This window comes from Cydia splendana, chromosome 3 (genome assembly GCF_910591565.1).
Source record: "Cydia splendana chromosome 3, ilCydSple1.2, whole genome shotgun sequence".
In the NCBI taxonomy this organism is placed as follows: Eukaryota; Metazoa; Arthropoda; class Insecta; order Lepidoptera; family Tortricidae; genus Cydia; species Cydia splendana.
The window spans coordinates 22,638,128-22,663,443 of record NC_085962.1 but is presented as its reverse complement, the minus strand read 5'-3'; the positions used below and the strand labels follow the sequence as shown (position 1 = coordinate 22,663,443).

General features: G+C 36.7%; 1 protein-coding gene across 1 annotated transcript in view; it reads left to right on the top strand.

The window, feature by feature from the left end:
• Window positions 1-18,845: 18,845 nt before the first annotated feature.
• The window catches only part of LOC134806886 (mediator of RNA polymerase II transcription subunit 7), a 357,529-nt gene continuing 351,058 nt past the window's right edge, over window positions 18,846-25,316 (top strand). Inside the window, exon 1 of the mRNA XM_063780305.1 lies at window positions 18,846-18,862. The gene's annotated coding sequence lies outside the window, so the exon portion shown is untranslated. The remainder of the gene's footprint in view (window positions 18,863-25,316) is intronic.

Here is a 25,316-nt window from a genome sequence, read left to right as displayed (position 1 = left end):
AATTTGTTTGCTAATCTTACGTTTAGGTACCAATATCATTGTGTTTTAGAGGTGACTCTCGGCTCGATTCGGAAAATGAATTAGATTTCTACTAGACTTCAACAAGTTACGATACGGATAATTTAAAGATATTTGTAAGATAGATATTTATTTATTTATTTATTTAAACTTTATTGCACAGTAAAAATTGTACAAAAGGCGAACTTAATGCCAGAAGGCATTCTCTACCAGTTAACCCTCGAGCCAAACAGAGAACAAGTCGTAATAGGTGCAAGAAAAATTAAAAGTACGAAAAATTTAATATTAAGCATAAATTTTATGTTGAACAACATACTATTTCAAATATACATACTGCTATAATATACTTACTTATACTTACATACATAAAATACTAATATACATATGTGTACATATAATACAATATATATATATATAAATATATACATATATATCTATATACCTGCTTTCAGATTTTTATGAGATTTACTTAACTAAGAGACTTTTCTAAAAGATGTCTGCGCAACTTGTATTTAAACAGAGTTTTAGTCTGACTTTGCCTTATCTCGAGAGGGAGGGAATTCCAAAGACGAATCGCATACATGGTGAAGGAGTTGGTCATGGATCCGGAGCGATACAATGGAACTGACAGAGTTAGTTTTCGGGAGGAACGTAGCTCACGGCCTGGCTGTGCGGTAACAAACTGGAATTTAGACCGCAGGTACTCCGGTATCGCTGGGTCGTTTAATATACTGTAGAGCATACACAGCACCCTGAGGCACCTGCGTTCCCGTACACGAAGCCAATTAAGTTTCCGTCGAAAGGCAGAGACATGGTCGTACTTGCGGAGGCCGAAGATAAATCTAATACAGCTGTTTAAAAGTCTATCCAGTCTGTCTAAGAGTCCTTGTGAAAGGTTGGTAAGGCACACATCACTATAATCTATGACTGGAAGCACAAGAGCCTGAATGAGTAAAGTTTTAGTACTGGCCGGCAGGAAATGTTTAAACCTGTACAATGCTCTCAGGGTATTTGTAACTCTACGACACACGTCAGAAACCTGTGGCTCCCAAGTTAGGCCCCGATCCATGATCAACCCCAGGTTTCTCACTTGGGATGATAGTGGTATTACGGTGCCCTCAAAGAGAATCGGTCTTACATGTGCGAAGTCAGAGAGTGAGACTGAACGTGGGCTCCCAAGAACGATAGCCTGACACTTAGACGGGTTGACAGCGATCCCGAAATCATTCGACCAGGATGCTATGCTAGAAAGATCGTTATTTAGGCGCAATACAGCCTCGTCTATATCATCGATCTTGACTTGAGTGTACAATTGCAAGTCATCGGCGTACAGGTGATATGAGCAATTTATGAAGGGGGTAATTAAATTAACAAAAATAGAGAAAAGCAGTGGAGAGAGTATACCGCCCTGTGGAACACCGGAAGAAAGATCGCACCAATCAGATAGTGTCCGATTGGCTCGGGTGGCCTGTCGACGACCGCAAAGGTAGGAGGCAAACCACTCGGCCGCTGATGATGAAATATTGAGATGGTCTAGAGCGTAGAGATATGTCAAATTTGACGTTTCCGCGATTCTGGAGGTCCTCTTGAACGATTTCGACAAGTTATGACTTAGATATCCAAGTCACATCTAGTCAATATCTAATGTAGATCTAGTTGATCTCGAAATCGTCTCAAGATCTTGTGATTATCTCGAAATCCGAATAGGCCTGTCTGTTTAGTTTCATTTCATTGTGTATTTACGTGTATAGGTATTATATGTATAAGCATACGCGTTAAAGCCTTCATGATGGCCACCACCCTCACTTATGTAATGCCAAACGAAATTATGTCGATAGTTATAGGCGAATTATTGTAGCAGTGTTCAGTGGCGATCACGTACGGCGGTAGTAATGTGTGTTTGTTTAGGCGCGTCCACACACTCGGCGCAATGTGTTGACTCGGCGACATTACACCGATTCGACGAACGTTTCTAACTACGCTTTATTTTACAAAGTCACATTTTAACTCTAACTATAAATCCCGTGACACTCGAACATATTAAAATTATTTTAAACGGGTTATTCACGTGTTATAATTATAAGTACACATTGCGCGCTCGATCACTAATTACTATTGAAATTATTTACTGAACATACTTTTACTTACAAAGTCGTTTTTCTATGTATGTTGGTTAGAGTGACACAATGCCCTTAAAAATATTCGTCGTCAATATTACCTATGATGTGGTGCACTTATTGTAAATTATCAAATACATTTTGTAAAATGTTTAAATTATATAAATCAATTCTAATTTGTATTCGAATAAGAAACACACAAAAGTCAATACTACAGTAGTTTATAACATTTATTTTTATAATAAATAATAAATATAAATAAATAAATCATTTATTTTGCTTAAAACATGGTACAGTCGCCATCAGATATATCGGAGCGGCCAAGGTGCTCACAAATATCGGAACACGCCTCTATTGTCAGGGCGTTACAGCGCGTGTTCAGATATTGTGAACACCTTGGCCGCTCCGATATATCTGATGGCGACTGTACAATAGATGGTCAACAATTATAACTGAAGCACACATTTCACCAGTAGCTGGCATGCAAAATTTATACCTACAATATTTGAAACTAACAAAGTCATAACAAAAAATTATAATTAATGGAATCACATAAAATAATAAAATACATTAGTAATATTACACATTAGTCACAACACATAAAACGCAATAGTAGGGATTAATTTCAATAATTAAGAGATTCGAAAAATGTCAAGAATATAAAAGAACTTAAGACTACATACCAATTTAACAATTATAATAATCAAAATAATCACTGACATGATAGAAGCATTCGTCTATTAACCATTTTTTTAACCTAGTTTTAAATAAATTAAGTGGTAATTCTTTAATGTCATCATGTAAACGATTATAGATACTAATTGACATACATAGGGCATTCTTGCCATACAATTTTGTTTTTTTTGGTGGAATAATAAGTCTATCAGGGTACCTCGTGTTAAACTTACATATATCTTTCTTTTTACTGAAAAATTCCGGATGAAGTTTTACAAATAGACAAACTTCATAAATATATATGCCAGGTACAGTCAAAAGTTTTAATTCCTTAAAAAGCGGCCTACAAGATGTTAAAATTTCTACATTACATATAGCTCTTATGCACTGTTTCTGAGCTATTAGCACTCGTTCGGCATGGCTCGAGTTACCCCACAGAAGAATTCCGTACCTAAGCAGAGAACAAACGTATCCATGATATGCCTGTATTGCAGTTTCTCTCGTGCTTACCTTTGTCAGTTTCCATAGAGCAAATGCAAATGAGTTAATTTTACTACATACATTTTTAATGTGATCGCTCCAGGAACATTCATCGTCCAGCCATATACCTAAAAATTTTGTGCAACATGATTCTGTTAAGTTTTGATTTTCGTACGATACAGTTAACGAGTGTTTATTGGCATTTTTATTTACAAATTGTATATAAGTAGTTTTGTCAATATTGATATTTAAGTTATTTCTACGTAACCATGTTATAACATCAGTAACCGTATTGTTAATGTCATTATTATATGTGTTAACATCATGGCATGGTATGACGATAGATAGATCGTCAGCAAAAAGCGTACACGTAAAAACAGTTACATTTGGTAGGTCATTGACGTATAATAAGAAAAGAAGGGGTCCCATGATGCTCCCTTGTGGAACACCTACATTGTTTACATTAGAGTCAATTTGGGTTACTTCCACGAATTGTGTCCTACCATATAAGTAGCTCTTGAGCCAATCGTTGGGTACACCTCTTATACCGTACAGTTCACATTTAGCTAGAAGTGTTTCATGGCAGACAAAATCAAAGGCTCGGCTCATGTCAAAGAAAATGGCAGTTACAGGCATGCTCGTGTTCATATAGCTGAGTATGTTATTTGACAAGGTGAAAGCAGCCAAAGTAGTCGATTTACCTTTCTGAAAACCAAACTGTTCAGTTTTAATAATATTAAATCTATTCAGAAAAGATGTTAAACGTATATGAAATGCCTTTTCAAAAATCTTAGATATTACTGGAAGCAGTGAAATTGGCCTGTAGTTTTCAACACTTTCCTTGTTACCTTTTTTGTACAATGGTTTAATGAGAGATAATTTCAAAGGTTCCGGGAAAATGCCACCCGAAAAAGATAAATTTACTAAATAACTTATAACTTCAGCTATTTCTTTTTTACAGTCCTTGATTATTTTGGTTTGTATTTCATCATAACCAGCAGAGTTAGTGGAGTTGAGATTAGTGATGATTCTACATATTTCATTTTCATCTGTTGGCGTTAGGAACAGATTGGCATTACTTCTATCAATTAGAGAGAAATCAGGTTTAAAGTTATCATTATTAATAGAATTCGTTAGATTAATATAAAAGTCGTTAAAAGAATTGGCAATATCAATAGGATTAATTATTGTGTTATTATTAATGACTAGTTTCTCGATGTTACCATCAATTATCTTAGTTTTATTAGATACATTTTTAATAACATCCCAAGTTGCCTTACCAATGTTTTATATATATAACTTACATGGTTTATATTTGCATTTTTTTGAGCTTGGTGTATGCATCGCTTCAGAATCTTAGAATAATTGTTGTACTTAGTTTTACTATGCATGTAACTAGTATGGTTTTTGGATTTTGAGTAATAACTAAAACGTAAACGCCTCTTTGTCACTACGGATTTCTTGATGCCTCTTGTAAACCATACAGATTTAGTATTAATAGTTGTTTTTATTTTATTCAAAGGGAAACACAAATTGTAGAACATGGTGAAAGTAACATGAAATTCTTCGAAAGCCCCCGATGCATCATTGTTATCGTATATGTGAGACCATGATAAACTCGCAAGGCAGTTGCGGAATTTTTTAATGTTTTCAGTACTATAATCTCTTTTATAACGGTAAAAATATAAGCGTGGTGTCTGTTTATGTGCGACAGTAAAAGTCAGACTCTGTGCAGTTTCGTGATCGGACAAACCTAACTCTAGAACATTACTTTGAGCTTCGGGAATATTGGATAGAATCTGATCGAGACATGATTCTTTGCGTGTAGGACAAAGAATATGAATATTAAAATTACTATTAGCAGTAATTCTTTTTAGTTCATTTGAGTATTCTGTAGTCTGAAGCAAGTCTATGTTAAAGTCACCGGTAATCACTACTTTGTATTTTGTTTTGTGTTTTAGTTTATTTATAAGCCATTCTAATTTGTGAAGAAATTGTGATGGATTAGCTGATGGTGTTCTGTAGACGCAAATAACAATACATTTTATTAGCGGTATTTCTATGCCACAACATTCAAACACATAGTCCTCAGAGAACTCATTTAGGAAAGCCACCTCTCGGGTTTGAATTTGGTTTGCACAAAATATACAAGCACCCCCTCTTTTTTGATGCGACCGAGAGTACGATGATCTAAGCTGGTATCCTTTCGCATGTAGATTTCTTTCATTACCCCTTTTTATAAATGTTTCGGTAAAACAAAGAACATCGAAAAATGTATCGTTTTCTGACAGCTCGTCAAGTGTTACTTCTAGTAATTCTCTTTTGCTAATAAAACCTGCTATGTTTTGATGGAATATGGTAAAAAAGTTACTTTTAGTCGCGAAAAAACTTGTTGCCTTGTCGTGTTTCATTTGACGCTGTGTTGCCTGTATTGAGTTTCGTGAAATAGTCAGTAATAGATTTTTGACTCAACGATCTTGTGTATTTAGCAGTGACATTCTCACGTGAAGATTTTTTGAAGTAGTGGGGTATGGTTCCTTTACAGCATTTGTTAGTTAATCTACTAGATTTACTTAATTGGTTCTGCTTGTTGTACAATTTGGACTTGAATTTGTTGTAGCTGATGTATTCTTGTTCATAAAATCTCGAATCAAGAATAAAATTAATTCTATAACACAATGTGTCCATAAAATTTTTGTTCCTATAAACCAAATCGCCCAGATCTAAAAACGTACAATTAATAAAGCTTTCGCAAAATAATTTAATAGCGTTATTTAACCTATTCTCACTAAGGTGTTGACATATTTTTACACTAGTGACAATAACAAAAGCCTTAGGGCGCATTTTTAAAAACACACTGAGCTCTGCAAGTAATTTTGTCGGATTATTATCGTTTTCACCGATACTTAAAATGATTACATCGTCATCACTGGTATTTAAAGTCTCTGGTGACTTCAATATATCTTCACAGCGAGCTTCGGGCTTGATTGTCGATGTTATCTCATATCGTTCGAACTTCGTGTTCCGTCTTGACTTTAACAATGCGGCTGCCATTCCACAGCTTTGTTGTCCACCGAGGATGTATATTTTTTTCATTAAGTTGTTCCTCTTTAGTGTAGCTTCTTGTCTGTGTTCAGTGTCGGTGTTAGGTGCAGCTTCATTGCTCGCTGAGGTAATATTTAAGTTTTCAGCAGTAGTTTCAACTTTGTGGGACATTATTTCGTCGTTTTTGTCAGTTTGAGTCGACAGATTTTTTACTTTATTTGGGTTCTTTGAAGGGTTTACGGTTATCGCCGTTGATTTACATGTAACCTTTGGGTGTTCAGTTTGTCGGGAGCAATCAGATAACTGTTTATTAAGGTTTTCGTTCTCCTTTTTAAGTGTAGTAATATAACTATCAGAAAGCTTAAGTTTATCTTCCAGATGTGCAATCTTACTCTTTAGTACTTCAACTTCATCTTGGGAGTTATTTATCATACTAAACTCCTTTACTTTGCTTATGCTTTTTAATGAAGAGTATTCCGCTTCTAAAGAATTGATTCCCAATGTTAAAGCATCAATTTTTGAATTTAATGCTGTCAGAGAGTTCATGTTAAGGTTTATTTCAGTCTTAAAGTTGCTAAGAGAGCATTTGATTTCATGTTGCATTAAGGTTTTCATTTCTATTTTTAGCTGGGCGTTTATTTCAGATATAATAGATGTTTTTTGGAGCTCTAGTTTTCTGCCCATTAGTTCGCTAACTTGTTCTAGAGTCATATTTGGACGGTGAATTTGTGATTCAAGTTTACTAGCATTGTGTCCTAGCTGCGTGTGGTCTAATTGTGGCTTCATTGACATACTGGGGGACATTAATGTGTCTCCAAGTAAGTTGCTCTCGTCCATCGTGTCGTCACACGACATATTCGTAATATCTAATGTCTCAATTTGCCTGGCTCTGCTCATACCTGCCGGCGAAGCGTGTGTATTATCGTTTCTGTGCCGTCGGGTTATGGCGTCACACGAGGGACATGTCCAATATTTATTTAAATTTACTTGATGCTCTCTAAAATAAGCTGTGGTAATGTTCAAGCAAAGGAAATGGTAGCTCCCAGAGCAACGTGTGCAATTTAGCAATTCTCCCCTCTCTATTTTTTCACTACACGCCAAGCAATGCATTGTTTTGTTTACAAAGCAAAAATAAAATTAAAATTTGTTTAATATATTTAGTCTGATCGCAATTGTGCAAATTGGAACGTACTCCGAGAATCCAATTCGGACCGCTGACTTCAACTGTCACTGTCAGAGTTGTCACTAGTGTCAGCCTTAAATCAGCTGGTTTATTCTGAATACCGCTCTTTTAATTTGAAGTTATTTCCGATTATTTCCGAGTATTTACGAGTATTTGCTGTTAATTTTGAATGTTCTATGTGTGCGTGTGTTTACAGTTATGTCCATTAGTCAGTTAATGTGTTTTTTAGAACAATACAGCTCACCCGAGTGTTTCTATGATCTTCAACTTAAAGAGCACTGTTGGTGCCATAACTTCAGGCAAGATTCTTCACTTATTACACGGTTTTTACACTTATTCTTAATATAATTAGCGCAGCTTATCAACACGGTGTCGTTCTGTCAAACGCCACACACGGAAAAAAAACACGATATTTTGATACACGTATTAATAATACTGTAACGAACTAGGGGGGTCCGTTCTGTAAATATACATTTTCTAAATAATATCTTTATTCCAATAAAATTAATTCGTTGCTTCGGCAATTATCAAATAGAATAATTATTTAAATATATAATATTAGTCACCTCTCGCGTTTTATTTAGGCGCAGTCACGTATTCGCACTGTGTTGCACAAAAGCGCTTAAATACTCAATGCAAAAAAATAATGTAATAATATTTTGCGGTTCCTTGATAATTTGTTCTGTTTTCGTAGGTAGTTAGTTACATATGATATAGGGAAGATACAAAAAACTATATCATTTATATAAGGGATACTTATGGTGTCAAAACATTAATTATGTATTTCAATGAAAATAATGTACCTATAGCAGCTAATATTCCTAAAGGCAGGCAAATAACGAATTAAGACGCGTATCACTACTCACCTGTCTTGTAACCCTACGGTCCAGATTTCAGTACATAATTACGTGTATAGACGGGTTCTGATCTACTTGACTTTGAGGCCTATTCGAACGTATACTGAGATCAGGATTATATTTGAATGTCAACAATGAAGTCATTTAGCTACCGTGCGTCTCGCTCGCGCCAATACATGTATAGGCAAGTGAGAATGAAATGCACAATAACTAAATGACATATTCGGATTGGCCTGTTTGGCTCGTCTCTGACGTTCATAAAGTTTAAAATTCAGTTGAAAGTGTAAGTTTTTTTTAGTCCTGACAATTAGTCCAATTCACACTATAAAAAAGTATCTTCTATATTTGAATAATAATTGCATTCAAAATGAACAGTATTTAAACGCGTTAGTAAAACATAGTTGTTAGTTGTCTCTGAAGTATGAAATATTTAAGTTGTAGAACGAGCATTTAAGTAATTTTTAAAGCATTTATGTCATGCTTTGGCACTGTATTTTCTCAGGACAGCCATTTTTCTTCAAGAAATGATGGTAGTGTTTCATTCTTTACCTACTTAATATTTTAAGAATAAATATTTTGACATTGTCTTAACAATTTTACAAATAGGTAAGTACTGAACTTTTTCCACAATATTTACTACGGGCGCTACGGCGCTGAGAACTATCTCTAGTATACCTGTGTGCATACATTGTATATAGAGACAAGGTGACTAGACTGTGAATTGTGAGTCAAAATATTCCAAGCACATTTGCACTCCGCAGTACGGTCAAGCTGAGTCAGCGGCTGACCGACGGCAACAAATTTAGTCTGTGGCAAACGCATGTTGTTTTAGGCCGTAGACAAACAGTGCAGCGTGACCGGTGCTAATACCGTGTTTGCTCTAGATATTTATGGTACGGCAGCGCACGGCGGAATAATTAGCTCGTTGTAAAACACGTGACGGTAACTTGCGATTATTTTGCTTTGTGTTTGTGAATGTACTGTGTGATTAGGTCGGCGCTACGTGTAACTGATTGCACTGTTTGTATTTGTTAAGTATTTTAGAATAGAATAGAATAGCGTTTATTTTTATAACACAGGTGATAACAAAAGGGCCTTAATATACAAAAGAACTCTGTGCTTTTAAATAGTATACTTTAAATAATGTTTTTTTTTATTATTTATTTTGACGGTTATTTTAATGTATAATTCGTATTCAGACTGCATCAGCGTTATTATTGCAGTACCGCTGCCGACTGCATTAGTGCAAGAAATTTAACATAAATAATTAACATAATTTTTTATCAATATAGAATACCTACCTACTCGTATTATTTGACGTTTTGAGCAGCAATTAAGTCGATCAACATGACTGCTGCAGTATTGCGGCGTGACATTAATGCCGTCTGCATAGCTACCTACCGCAAATGTCAAAAATAAATGTTGATGCCTGGATTTTTGACATTTGCGGCTGCAATGTCGCGCCGCAATACTGCAGCAGTGACGCAGGTGCAGTTTGAATCCGAATGGTGCCTTCGTTGTTCCGGATTTAACTCTAGCTGAAACCTAAACCTAACCTCTAGACTAAAAGAGTTAAAACTTTGCGAACGGTACCAACTTGCGAACTAACTCACTCTTTTAACTGTAGGTATATTATTTATACTTAGGTATAATATTAATAATATGCAACATTTAGATCGGTCAACAGAAATGTGTCCATTTTTAATTAAAGATTTTTTAACGATTATAATTCCACCAATACATTATTTAAAAAAAAACACCACCAGTCACCACCAACACCAATATTAGATATATTAAATTAGTACGTGACCAGTTTGTAGCCATACGATTTTAATTACATTAACGATATACAGCGGGTCATGTTAAGTAATTTAAAAAGCTTGAAATAAGAGACTTGCTCACAAAAGTCACAAAAGTAATTCCAGTTATTTAACGCACGCATATTAATTATCTGCACATGGAAAAGCATTTTCCGAAGCAAAAAAATTAAAAACCAATGAAGCTGTTGAGGTATCGATGGGCGAGTTCGATTACCGCTATAACCAGATTAGCGTGACCGAGCTGAGTGCCTGCCGGCTACCGGTCGGTCATCCGCGACGATTACCCTACTGCGGTCCAAGTCCTAAACGGAATAATAATCGATGTCTCAACATAAGGTTCGGATGGGAAATTATCGTCACAACGATTTCATAGACTCCTCAGAATCAATGTTATTTCATTTAAGTAACAAAACTGCGTCGGTTTTTATTCCAACCTTGATGTGCGCAGTGCGTATTACCTACGCTGACGCCACATCATGACCGTCTAGAACTGAGAAGCTAAAACACAGTGTTTAGTAATTGCGGCTGATGAATCAAAAACACCTCTAAAAACAACAACAGATCAGTTGAAAAAAAAAAAAACTGTATTCACCAAAGTGTTCAATACCATCATGTACTACGGGTATTGATTGTTTCTGTCTCTACCTGTTCCGAGCTCACCAAGAAACTCAATATTCATCTCCAGAACACGTAATATAATATGCATACGGCCGAGTCGTGGTAGTAATCAAGCCGGGTTTAATGACCCCCTCCTAATTGGGCCTAAGATTTGGAAGCCATTTGATTGTCTTACATATTCATAGAGTTCCTTGGGGCAGGTGTCTCTAATTTATTCAAGGAACGGACATGCAAATTGCCTTGAGAATATCGGTCATGTTAACGTCAGATTTGCTTTAAAATACTGCCCGACTGGAATAATGTTGACGTTATACACGGTGCGTCCTGTAACACGAGCAAATAATTAAAACATTGATTGTACTCCTCAAATGGTGACACTTTAGTTCAACAACTTTTAAAAATTATGAAGTATTTAGACTCCCTATTTTTCATACAAAATAAATATTATCTTCAATGGACGCCATCGCCACGCCATTATCATTGTGATTGACGTTGCTTGTCACGCCTTAAACATAACAAAATTCGTAATACATTGCGTCTTAGAATAAACTTTAAAGTGTATTAAAAATCAAACCACAAGTTATTTTTAAAAGTCGCTGAACAGTATGAGGAGTACAGCCTACGGTTTAATTTTTTGCTCATATTACAGGCCACATCCGGTATTATTTTGTGATATCAGTGATATGGAATCTATTTTGATTTTTTGTGGCTAATTTATTAAAGCACTTGTGATGAATAATAATAAACCCGATTAACATAGTAGGTACCTAACATCAATAACATTATTCAACCGTTCTACAGTCAGCATCAATAGTATCGGATGAAAAAACACACCAAAAGTATCTGCCACACTGGAGTACTTACTTTTCCAAACAGGGATTAATCTCTACAGGTCTCGTTCAAAAGTATCTGCCACACTGGAGTACCTACTTTTAGAAATAGAGATAAATCTCTACATCAGGTCTCGTCTCGTCAAAAGTATCTGTCAGAGTTTAATTGTTTTACACATAGATACATCTCTTTCCGTTTATTTATTAGGAAATGATGGATATCTTTGACGCGTAGTCTGATCCGGTACTATTAATGCTGACTGTACAATTTCATTCCTTTACGAACCTCGACTAATAGAAAAGCGAACTTAAGTGTTAACAGTTTTCGCATCTCGACGTGCTTGAAATAATTTAGTATGTCTGTTTACTTATCCGAACTTCCAAAGGCAGAGGAATTATTAATGCGTTAAGACACACGTCAGGAGGTTGAGACCCTCTTTCGAATTTCTTACACGCGTCTAATTAGCAACTATTAAAATATTCAAGAACATTATCAGCGTCTTTGGGTAAACTTTGTCTTATACACGTGAATGTGCAACAAGGTAGTCCTAAAATATCGATAAACGAGATAAAATGTTACTCAAATACTACTAGCCTCCGCCCACGATTTGGTTCGCGAAAAAGTTTTTAAAAACTTTTGACTACACTCGCAAGTGTCCATTCCCTGAGAATATGTCTGCGGTTGCGTCTAATCGCCACGACTCTTTTCATACATTTTGTATGGGTCGCGGCAATTAGACCACAGACATATTTTCTGAGAATAACCTCATCCCTTAAGCCGCATAGCACACTGCACCCGATACGTCGGAGTGACGTGCGAATCGGATGCAGTGTGTCATGCGCTTTATAATATAATATCCTTTCTTTGCTTAGCTTTGCAACATTTGACGAATAAAATGTTCCTGTCTATCAGTATCGAAGTACTAGCGGACCTGTTTTATGTATACAAATTATGTTAAGAGCGCTCTTACAAGAAAAGTCGAAATAACGCAAAATTGATGATACTAGTCGACGAAATTCAGGACTTTGTGCTCATTATTAGAAACAATGAGTACTTGTTCCAGTAAAAGCGTCTTCTTATCTTTTTAAATATCGTTGTAAATATTAGAAAAAGGACTTATTAAATTAGTAATGATTTTTTTTCTGATGGTCGTTTCCGAAAAACCCCGTGAAGCACTGAATGGCAAGCTCTTATTTGGAAATGTTGAGAAGTTTACTCTGCTAAACCTGGCTATTTTGTATTACTAATACCCTGTACTTTAGGCATATCAAAAAATATTTTTCCTACACACCTTTGAGAAAGAGAAAATCAAAGTAAAACGAACTCAATTTTCTCTCCGAAACAAGTGTCAATTCCTACGAAAATCTACTTAATATCGAAGTCATTTTCATACTCAAGCAATCTGCAACGTTTGCTTATACTGTTGGTATACAATAGTGTTTATGAAATTCTACTATAATTTTTTGGCAATTTTTTGAAAACTACTCTATATTACCGATGACGCGCGCTGCGCCAGCTCAGTGCCGCGGCAGAGCTTGTAGAGGCAGGACGTGTGTCGGTCGGCTCCGCACATTTTCAATGGCGACAACGAGATTTTTTATCATTGTGTGCGGCGGGCGTCGTGTAAAACGCTATACTGTGTGCGTGTAAACCGCAACGAGAGACTTTGATCCTAGCACTGTTTTTATAGTATTATAATTTATAATGGTACAGTTTAATAAACTACCGGACAGGATTAAAAATATTTGAAACGACCTGACATTCTATATGTATTAATTTTGACTCAATATAGTACTCAGGGTCTGATGATGGAGCCGGAAGGTGGTCACCGGTACCAATCAACCATGCAACTAAACCACTTCGTGTTTGGGCTCGTTTGATTCGGCTCAACGAGATCTTTGACTTAAGATAGTACTCAGGGTCTGATGATGGAGCCGGAAGGTGGTCACCAGTACCAATCAACCATGCAACTAAACCACTTCGTGTTTAGGCTCGTTTTATTCGTCTCAACAAGATCTTTGACACAAGATAGTACTCATGGTCTGATGATGGAGCCGGAAGGTGGTGACCGGTACCAATCAACCATGCAACTAAACCACTTCGTGTTTGGGCTCGTTTGATTCGTCTCAACAAGATCTTTGACACAAGATAGTACTCAGGGTCTGAAGATGGAGCCGGAAGGTGGTCACCGGTACCAATCAACCATGCAACTAAACCACTTCGTGTTTAGGCTCGTTTTATTCGTCTCAACAAGATCTTTGACACAAGATAGTACTCAGGGTCTGATGATGGAGCCGGAAGGTGGTCACCGGTACCAATCAACCATGCAACTAAACCACTTCGTGTTTGGGCTCGTTTGATTCGTCTCAACAAGATCTTTGACACAAGATAGTACTCAAGGTCTGATGATGGAGCCGGAATGTGGTCACCGGTACCAATCAACCATGCAACTAAATCACTTCGTGTTTAGGCACGGTTTATTCATCTCAACAAGATCTTTGACACAAGGTAGTACTCAGGGTCTGATGATGGAGCTCGAAGGTGGCCACGGGTACCAGTCTACCATGTAACTGAACCACTTCGTGTTTGGGCTCGTTTGATTTGTCGCAACAAGATCTTTGACACAAGGTAGTACTCAGGGTCTGATGATGGAGCCGGAAGGTGGTCACCGGTACCAATCAACCATGCAACTAAACCACTTCGTGCTTGGGCTCGTTCGATTCGTCGCAAGAAGATCTTTGACAAAAGTTAGTACTCAGGGTCTGATGATGGAGCTCGAAGGTGGCGACGGGTACCAGTCGATCACGTAACTGAACCACTTCGTGTTTGGGCTACGTGTTTCGGCTTCGTGTTTGGGCATCGTGTTTGGGCTTCGTGTTTGGTGTATCACCTAGTGTCAAAGATCTTGTTGAGACGAATCAAACGAGCCTAAACACGAAGTGGTTTAGTTGCATGGTTGATTGGTAATGGTGACCACCTTCCAGCTCCATCATCAGACCCTGAGTACTGTCTTGTGTCAAAGATCTTGTTGAGACGAATCAAACGAGCCCAAACACGAAGTTGTTTAGTTACACGATAGACTGGTACCCGTGGCCACCTTCCAGCTCCATCATCAGACCCTGTATTGTATATCTTCAGTGTCAAAGATCTTGTTGAGACGAATCAAACGAGCCCAAACACGAAGTGGTTTAGTTACATGATAGACTGGTACCCGTGGCCACCTTCCAGCTCCATCATCAGACCCTGTGTATCTTCAGTGTCAAAGATCTTGTTGAGACGAATCAAACGAGCCTAATCATGTTACTACATGGTTGATTGGTATCCGTGACCACCTTAATCATTATCATTATCATCAGATCCTCAATACTAGTTCGTTTTTAAACCCTCGTTTACAACCTATAGGTACCAAATGCTATGACGAAACATGTAAATAAGCGAGTACCTATAATTTCTTTCGAGTAATACTTATACCTTCATAAGTACGAGTATGGGGCTATTCATAAATTACGTCGTTTCAAATGGAAGGAGGGGGGGGGGGGTCTGGACATCGGATGATGGTAGTATGACGTAGGAGGAAACAGAGTCATCCGAAGCATGATTTTTGGATGATTTGAGGGGTGGGGTGGTCAAAAATCGTCAAAAATAGATGACGTAATTTATGAACAGCCCCTATGTACATTTGCACTGCATTTAGTATTTTCGTACTTACTAAATAACAGTTTTAGGACTTTAAAAGTTAAGCACAGTTAGTGTTGTTATGGTTGATTTCAATATGCTACGCGAAGGATCAAGAATGTTTAATCCATCATTGTAGTGCGAGTGTGGTAGAAGGGATCGGCATACTGAGCTCGCACGGCCTGCCGCAGCGCGTAAAATACCTAAACTCGCTCAACGCCGAAATGTAATAGCGCTCTTAAATAACATTTTATAATTGCTGCGAAAAAGCACCTCTAAGGTTTCAGATAGGGTTTGCAATCCGGATCCGAAATGTATGAAATTATCCGGATCTGGATCCGGATCCGCGGATATTCCCATACATTTCGGATCCGTCGTGCAAACCCTAGTTTCAGACTACAGACAACTCGGATTCAGACTACACTCCAGCATTACTGCGGCAGGATTGCAGCGCGACATTACTGCCGATGTTGCTGCGCGGATATTTAACATTTACAGTAGCAATGTCGCGTCGCGCCGCATTAATGCTGGTATAGTCTAAATCCGAATGGTACCTTAATGCCGAAATTGGTGTTTTAAATCCACTACAATAAGATCCGACGTTTTCCTTGAACATGAAATAGCCTGAAGGCAGTAAACAGTTAACAATCTCAGATGCTAATTCCGCTTTGTTATCTTAGGCAAAGAAGATTATGTGTTCAACAACAAACTACCCTTATCGCACAAGGAGAAACTAAAGGGCCGAGGGCTAGCTAAGTGAGATCCCACTTAAGCAATTATGTGAGCCCGTCAAGGTGATGTACGGCCGACCGAGAACAAGATCCGATTTCCGGAAACATTTACATATGTATGTCTGAGGAATATTTACCTTTAGGGACCTTCTCTAGGTTCTGTTTACCTAATATAATGTTTATGTTGCAATTTCACAAAATCCCTGCCCGTTTAATAGAGATAAACAAATCTATACACAATCTATTTATACGTATTACAAATAATAATTCTGAATTAAAAATAAGTTTTACAACATCTATGTATAAGAGAAGATTGTTTCTTTGTTCAAAAGAACGTTTTTATTAATTACCTATTTAATAACACAATAAAATACAATACATTAAACACAGTACAAACAAATAATTCGATCAATCACACAGTCTTGTTAGTTGAACTATAGGCTCTGTTGTCTAAGTTAGGACCGCGGTGGGTGGAATGCCACGCTTTGTACAATACAGTCGGAGCAGTCTCAAGTCGAGTGTTACGGCTATCGCCGCGTCCAGTGGACAAGCTGACTTACTTAAAATAAGGTACCTACACCAAAGTAAAAATTGTAATTTTATTTTTCTAGGTATCTTTCAGCATGAAAGTAACCGGATCCACAAAACAGGGTATGCCATAATTTTTTCGTCTCCATCGGCAGTTGCGTTTTAGCAAATGTCACGATCCGAGAGGAAATACACGAGTAATTTACTACAAAAATGTGCAAATTATTATATGTATGCCTATAATACTCAAAGAGTTCCTGAACATCTTTCGAGTTGATTTTCATTAAGTGGCTTGAAATTGAATACTGATACCGATATAAAAGTAAATCCTAATAACAGTATCCTTAAGTGTTAACACGTTTTAATTTTATTTTCTCAGTTTGGGTATTCATTGACCGCCTACTGTAGCGGGCATGTCCCAGCTCACGTTGATCTCCTGGAGATCCACTAGAGCATGCCAGAGGAATGCTGTTACTTTGGCAACGGATAGGTACAGGTACCGACTGCTAGATTCTATTTGTTTGAGACTATCCCTCTCAAAGGTTTAGACAACTAATAACCAAATAGTTTCAGATTGCAAGCTTTGTAAAATTCGATTTACATATTTGAATACAACGTTGGTACCTACAATGGTGGTACAGCTTACAAAATTATTGCTAATCGGCTAATTTTCTCATACGCTTGGGTGCCAACGTACCTAGGGTAGATTCTTTGATAAACAAAACATGCGTTAGATAATTACGAAATCACTCTCGCTTCGTAACCTCGCCTGATCGTGAAAGAAAACAACACTCGATCAACCCTGAGTCCCTGGATCGCCTGGTATAAGTATACCTAATGTGTATTAACTTATTTATTAATATAACACTTTAAACTCTCGCGTTTTGTACACATATTTAATTACACAAACGGGTCTACCGCGATATAATGTCACTGTTTATTTATTAATAATTTACACAGCTTTTGTAAGTACTAGTTATTTAGTGTAGGTACGCCAGTTAATTTCAAATATCAAAATCCCCGCATTACCAAACAATTTAATTTAATTTCAGTACAATCCACTTTGCAAATACTGAAATAGAACCAGATTGTACTTATTGTTTGCAAGTTTTGTTACGAACCGCTTGAAACTTCTGATTTCACGTCAACTCGCAATGGTTATAAGTATGGAACAAAGGAAAGTTTCCATTCCATAACTTCTAGCGACTTATATGGCTTCAGTTTTAAATATAAAAAATAATAGGCACATTTAAAAAGGGAACGAAAATATTAAGAAAACATTTGAAAAATACCCAAGTAGAAGCCATAGAATGTCTTTTCTTTCTAACTTCATATTTTATACCTAAATAAAAATTACGTTTCGTCATCCGAAACTTTTCTTTGAATCATATTATTGAAATAGATTGCAAGGCTGAAAATGGAATCGAATGTAGAAGAATGGCATGGAAACTTGGGCGTTTATTTACATACTACTAATATTTGAATTCTGTCCTGTTTAATTGTTTCGATTTTAATAGTCAGGAAGCAGATATCATTATGATTAGGTAACCTAATCTTTATAAGTTTTATAGCAATATGTTTAGAAGGGGATGATAATAGACCGGGAGATAGTGACACATTTTACTGGGTCATTTGTACCAGTATGGCGGTTCGTCAGGGGTCTAAGTACGTAAAGAACGAAATAAAAATGATGGTCATAGCGCTGGTACCGGCGGCCCAATCGCGTGGGCGTTAGTCGAACGTGTCGGATAAAATACGAGTGTCGAACGATTTGTTCCACAAAAATCCTCATATTATTCGATAGTCCATAAAAAAGAAGTAGACGGTAGCGTAATGCCATACTTCTCCGGTGTGACTTACAGCCCGCCATACTGAGGCGAACACATTAATTAAAAAAAACAATTCAATCATTTGTGCCAAGCTAATTTTTGCACAGGTGATCATCGTCGAGCAGCCATTCATGGACATCACCATGCCATACTTTTCGGATGGTTCCAAATGGCCGCAAAGGAGTTAATTTTTTTTTTATTGCTAAACGATTTGTACCATCTTGTAATTTTTTTTCAAGACTTTCTGTGTGATCATAAATGGAAATCTCATAATGCCATACCTGTAGGAGGTGGCAAATGTGTACAATATTTTTTTTTAATTTCAAGTATGGTGCCCCTTTTTCCCCCTATTAGAAGTATGGCAAATATAATAATGGTCACATTGCATCATATAATTTCCAAAAATCCAAATGCCATACTGGTACAAATCGTCAAAAAATTGTTTTTTGTTTTAAGTCTTGGCTTAAGTCTCACAGTCGGCGCCCCGTAGTTATAATCGGAAATATATTTTTTTAGGTACAATTGTATCCAAACAAACAGAATATGATGATGCCATGCTGTAAAAAAATATTTTACGTATACATAGTCGTATTTTTGAAACGTGTCGATTAAATAAGTTTTTCAAGTATGGCAGCACTTTATCCCCCTACTATAAGTATGGCAATTATAATAACGGTCACATTTTATCAAATACTTTCCAAAAATTTAAATGCAATACTGGTACAAATCGTTTAACAAAAAAAAAAAATTAACTCCCTTGCGGCGGTATGGCGGCCATTTGGAACCGTCCGAAGAGTATGGCATGGTGATGTCCATGAATGGCTGCTCGACGATGATCACCTGTGCAAAAATTAGCTTGGCACAAATGGTTGAATTGTTTTTTTTTAATTAATGTGTTCGCCTCAGTATGGCGGGCTGTAAGTCACACCGGAGAAGTATGGCATTACGCTACCGCCTACTTCTTTTTTATGGACTATCGGAAAATACGAGGATTTTTGTGGAACAAATCGTTCGACACTCGTATTTTATCCGACACGTTCGACTAACGCCCACGCGATTGGGCCGCCGGTACCAGCGCTATGACCATCATTTTTCTTTCCTTCATTACATGCTTAGACCCCTGACGAACCGCCATACTGGTACAAATGACCCAGTAAAATGTGTCACTATCTCCCGGTCTATAACGTAGCAAGTAGGTAGATGCACAAACTTGAAGATGAAGAATAATTATCCGTATAAGATTAAAAACATTATTAGGTACTTACTTTAGTAACGAAAGATTTACTGTGATACTATTATTTCAATTTGTATTTAATATTTTTATATATAATAACTAACAAAACAAAGTCTTTAGATATTGTCACATTCTGTATAGTTTAACTTCAAAAGCTGAGCTGAATTAGCATCAATAAATTCTCAAGTTCCTCAACAGAAGCGGGAAGGGAATGTTTGCGCTCACGGCACGGCACGAGCACGAGAGGTACTCTAAGTGAGGGCCGCAATTATTTCCCGATTGGCGGACTGTATGCACGTGAACAAATATCAGTGTTAAATTAAATATAGCCTAAATTTCTGGGATTGAAAAGGGACGGATATTTTCTAAAGATTTGTTTGATGATGATAATGATGATGTTTTTCTTGTGAAGTATTTTTGAATCGAGGAATTAGTGCGGGATTCAACTCATTTATTCCATTATTGGCTTTGTACGTTATTTGGGAAGAAGTTAGGCCTAATGAGTTTTTGTCCTAAAGCGAACTTGGCACAGTGAGACTCGGACGTATTACGATTTTGTGCAAAAGCGAAATTGGCAGCGTGAGACTTAGACTTATTATGTATTGGTCTAAAAGCGAATTTGACACGAGATCATTTTTACAAGCTTTTATTTAGTTTCACCTGACCGTTGTCTGTCTGTCTGTAATCAAATCTTGCAAGTTAAATTTGATCCACTTCCCGGTTTCCGATTAGGCTGAAATTTTGCATGCATGTATAAATTGGATGACAATGCAATATTATGGTACCATCGAGCTGATCTGATGATGGGGACAGGAGGTGGCCATAGGAACTATGTGATGAAACAGCGCAACCTTATTGTGTTAGGGTTTTTTAGAATTGTCTCGATGGGTTCTTACGATAATAATTGGCTGTGGAAAGAAAAATACATTCAGCGATAAAAGCTTATACCAAAAATTGATTGTTTTTGCCATAACTTATTCCCTATTTCAATATTTTATACTGATAGAGCAATGTCCATTATAGGGGGCCCATTACTGGATCCACGTCCATTACCGGGGTTCCATTACTGGAGCTTTGGTGTCCATGACTATAGAAAAAAAACATAGTTTTGTTAAGTATGTGGAAACTCATTGCAGTATCTTTGATACAACACGCCTGAAACATGAAAGACGGATAGGACATTCATCTTTTAATACGCTAAGCGGTAGACCATGTACATGTATCAGGGAAATATCACAAATACTCCAAATTTCCTCTTAAATGTCCCATGACTGGTGCTGTTACCTTATAGGCGTAACGTGTTTTAGCCTAACTGATAATTAGGCGTATCGCGAAATGGACAAACAGCTACTTAGGCTTACGCTATACTTACTTAGGCTATACGTTATAAGTAATAGGTCAATAGTGATTTAGACGTATAGCGAATTTCAAATGAAGTTTTGTCATAACGCGAATTAGTTTGACTACGTTTTAGGAAGACCCGGACAAAAGGGTAATGACAGTTTTTAGCTTGTTTTACAAACATAAGTTTTTTTCTAATAAATAAAATAAATGAAAAATGGCGTGCGCTAGTATTATGAGATTATAAAGGTTATTTGCATCAACTTTGTTCTTCTGTTTTATTATGTAAATTTATATTTTAAGTTATGCATATTTTTGGTGTACTAGGTAGTGATTGAATCAGTTTACAATCGTTTAAGTTGATCAATAATTTCTCGATTGATTCCCATATCTCGGAGCGCCCCCACGTGTCAGACGAAGATCCCAAGTTAACGTCAGCTAAAGCTTGTTGTTCAAAATGTATATGAAACTTTGCTTCACAAGTGGAGAGAGTGCAGTCTCGTTGCGTTGATTTGTCGTGAATGAATCTGTTTAATCAATATCTTAATTCAATTAGCTGCTTACGTAAGTGTTTCAGCAGATTTGAGTTTTTTTTTAAAGGAAATGAACAGTTAACACCAGTTCTTTAATGGCGTGCATGTCTGGTCTATTTGTTATGTATTCCAATCGTGTGAACATATTGTATTGCCTCAATATTGTTAATATATTTAATAATTATTTTTAACTGTGACATCTTTGTCTGTATGTTTTTTTGAAATGATGTTAGATGTTAGTTGTGTTGTTGTTGTTGTTGTGTGTGTCTTGTTGTTTTGGTATGTTATTTCGAATGTTATGCACGATATAGGATTAAGAGGAGACTAACGCAAAATTGTAGTTTTTTTTATTGAATTTCATACGATATATGGGTCAAACAGATCACTGTGTTATGTCTTTCCTGTAGACATACACAAGAGTTAAGGGCTATAAAGGTTAATTTTCTTATTTAACCCTTATCTACGTGAAAAGGTCCTCCTTTTATTTAGAGAGCTATGATAAAATCATTGCTTACATGCCCACAAGCTGTTAACTATTGCCCACAGGAGAGAAAAATGGACTGTTCGCGATAACACACTAGTTTTCTCTCCTGTGGGCAATAGTTAACAGCTCGTGGGCATGTAAGTAATGATTTTATCATAGCTCTCTAAATAAAAGGAGGACCTTTTCACGTGGATAAGGGTTAAATAAGAAAATTAACCTTTATAGCCCTTAACTCTTGTGTATGTCTACAGGAAAGACATAACACAGTGATCTATTTGACCCATATTTGCAAAGCCATATATTCCAACCTAAACCGTAAAAAGTTAAAGTTACCTTGATATAAAATAATCAGTGATACCTATAGCCGAGCAAAACTTTAAACAGAAGTATATTTTCAGAGTAATTGAGATACATAATAGGTACAAAACCCATGCGACGGCCTTCCGTCTTCTGTAGCAAATGTCGTGCGGCGCGCCATACCTTTTGTTTCCTTCTCCATTACCTGGCTTTACGCCCCATCTTGTTTATTTTTATTATATTAAATTATGCATGATACTAATTATATCTTACAAACGAAATAAGTATGATTGAACGTGCTGATATAATAAAAATCCCTGATAATGTGCAAGAATAGATAATTTATTACTTGTAACCACTTTATATAGCTCTAATATTCGTCGCAACGCGTCGGGACCGCAAGACTGACGTGAAGCTGTTCAGATATTCCGGCCGCTGTGAGTTGCCGATGCCGGTCTATTATGCATGGCTTAGGTACTTTTTGTTCCACCCGTGTTCTCACTCTGCGTGAGCCGTTTAATCGCATTATCTGAGATTTTAGACAAAATATACATATAGGGAAAATAAACCATTTATAATCAATTTTGTTACAAATATAGAAATTAGAATACAATTTTTCAATGTTTGTTGTTCTTTAATGATTATAGAATTGATAATTGATGTCTTAGCTGTTGGGAACTAGTTAGGTACTCATTAAATTTACATTCGGGTGACTGCACCAGCGTTATTGCTGCAGCGTTGCAACAAACGGAGTAGCTGTCGCTGCCTTGTTGCTGTTGCGTTAAGTCACTCGTTTTATCAAAGAGATTGAAAGGCGTCACTCGCTTCTTGCTGCGGCACAATTCGTCATTGGTATATCACTTTTATCAGCCATCAAATAAATGATTTCATGGTATTGCCTTTTTTCGTACTTGTACTCTATTTATGAGAGTAGGTAATGAATGAATTACTTGATTCATTTTCAAACATTACAGAAAGCTAATTATTGTAAAATAACAAATATTTAAACTCGTAGCACTTGTCTAGCATAATGTGCCGTCGCCACGTCAAAACGCACGGCGGAGCAAAACCTTCGCGGGAATTCATGTACGACATAGGTGCTTGAAAAACTCACGTTTTGTGCAAATGAGTGGGGGAGGGCTAGGGTTGTCAATTCTGGCATCGAAACGAAACACTGCGAGAGCTTTTGTTTTTAATTTTATAAGTACTGTTTTTCTTTCGCTAGTATTAACATCAAAAAAATATTAAAGTTTTTTTTAGTCTACTGAAAAATTGCCAGACTTTATTAAATTCCCTAAACTACTTACTGACTAATATTAATGGCAACTTACAACTGGGCCAATGTTCAGCGTTTTAACGAAGTTAATTTTCGTTATTGTAGGCTCATCGAGTATTGTTACAAGTTGGTGCTAAAAGTTAGTTTTTCATAAGTGTAAGTGATACTGAGTCTATTTTGAACAAAGTTATTACAGCTTGTTCTTTCATTAATTCGACCTACCAATTCCCTGATTTTTCTCGTCACACTTGCATGTCATTTCAACCCTTCGGCGGCTGCATATGGCGGGAGGAAACGTCGCGCATAAATCTGCGACGGTGGCTCCGCGCCCGGAACAGGAAGCGCCCGCGTCGTTTGCCGCATTGTGTCACCCCGCTCTAAAAACGGCGTAAAAGCCTCAGATTATTATACTCGCATACTCCTTTTAAAGAGGTCGGAATAGCATTGTGATATCGGCCGCGCGGACGCCGCTTTGTACCGCACTTTATAGCCGCGTTCAAAAGATAGGGCTACCTATTGTCGTAGGTACCACCTTCGCGTTGATAGCAGGTATTGTTGTGTGTAGAAATAAATTAGATGCCTAGTTTTATGGGCAGCTTAGATCGCAAAAAAATATAAGCCGGTGTTTGATTTTTGCAATTAGGAGCCTCTTCTCAGCAGTGTCAGCAACAGCAGCATCATATCATCCATTTAAATGTAGTCTCATGAAATTAAAACCAATTAGGACTATTGTTTTAGCTGTCATTTAATGGTAGAAATTAAAACCGTTCACTGCTTATGCAAATCAAACTGCGGATTGTTCGTAACTAGGGTTTATTGGCGGTCACGATACGAAGTGGTTAGCTATAAAAAGAGGAATTCAGTTCCACTAACAATAACTTTAGTTACTTTATTTGAAGAGAAACGGAAAACTCTGCAAAGTTGTCTCAGTGAAAGACACTTAGTAGGGACCGATGTGAGTTAAAACAGAGGTAAGTTGAAACAACGTCAATTATGCGGTATTTATAATCGTCTTGAGACAAGGACGCATATTGAGGGAACAGGGTGGATTTCAAAATCCTGCGAAAACTTATGGTTCGGTCTTTATAAAAAAAACTAGTAGGTTGTGCGAGTTGCAACTTTTTTATATGTTTTTAAGAACTATTATCTTCATGTTCCTTCAATTACCATCTCCAATAACTTAATAGTTTTTTTTATATAAAATGTTTTATGTGTCTAAAATCATCACCGTCTACTGGAAAAATCTGAACCTTATTGTTTGCAGTGAAAATTATAGCATACCTATCGTACGATTGCGATTTTTCTTTTACTTATATCTTTTCCATGTTGTTGTTTAACACATGGGAAAATATGCAATAATTCCTTCACCGAGAAAGTACATTTAAAAATATTTAAAAATATTTTCAATGTGAGCTTATCTCCGTGTATGAACAACGAAATACCGCTAAAGGTCCTTGCCCTATTTTTCACTTTAATATAGAATGCCAAAAATGATTTCACTATAAAGTCACATCATTGAATCGTGAGAAATATTACGAACAAATTTGTAAAACGTAGTTTGTCACAACAGAGCATCATCACCGTTATGCTTTGGTTTAAAAAAGTTACAAATGATAGATTAGAAATAATTATTGAAATGAATGGCAAACTACATGAAGTTTATTGTGTAGCATAGACATTAACTACTATTATTCGTATTCTAGAAATAAAAACAAGAAACTCTCAAATCGTCAACACCATACCC